Source organism: Brassica oleracea, chromosome C1, assembly GCF_000695525.1.
Source record: "Brassica oleracea var. oleracea cultivar TO1000 chromosome C1, BOL, whole genome shotgun sequence".
NCBI lineage: Eukaryota > Viridiplantae > Streptophyta > Magnoliopsida > Brassicales > Brassicaceae > Brassica > Brassica oleracea.
The window spans coordinates 36215000-36215342 of NC_027748.1; positions in this window are offsets into that span (position 1 = coordinate 36215000).

The following is a 343-nucleotide window of genomic DNA, read 5'->3' on the forward strand; positions in this document are numbered from 1 at the left end:
CAGCCGGACAGTCGGGCCTCTTCGGCCTCTAAGGTCGGAGGAGTCTCACTTTGGAACGATTGAACCACGGCCATCCCGCCCTCGATCGTCGCCAAGGTTAAATCCATGTTCTGAATGCATTCGAGAGAGCCCTGAAAGGCGGAGATCTTCACCAAGTAAGCTTGGAACTCAGAACGAAGAGCGTCCTTGGCCTCTCGAATCCCGCGGCTCACTAATCCTGCATCGCCCTCGATCTGACGCTGAAGACGACGCACCTCCGAAGATTTGGCCTTCCTAGCTTTCTTCTCCTTAAGCAATGAACGCGCCGTCTTCCCGAGGTCCCTCTCGAGCTCCCCTATCGCGA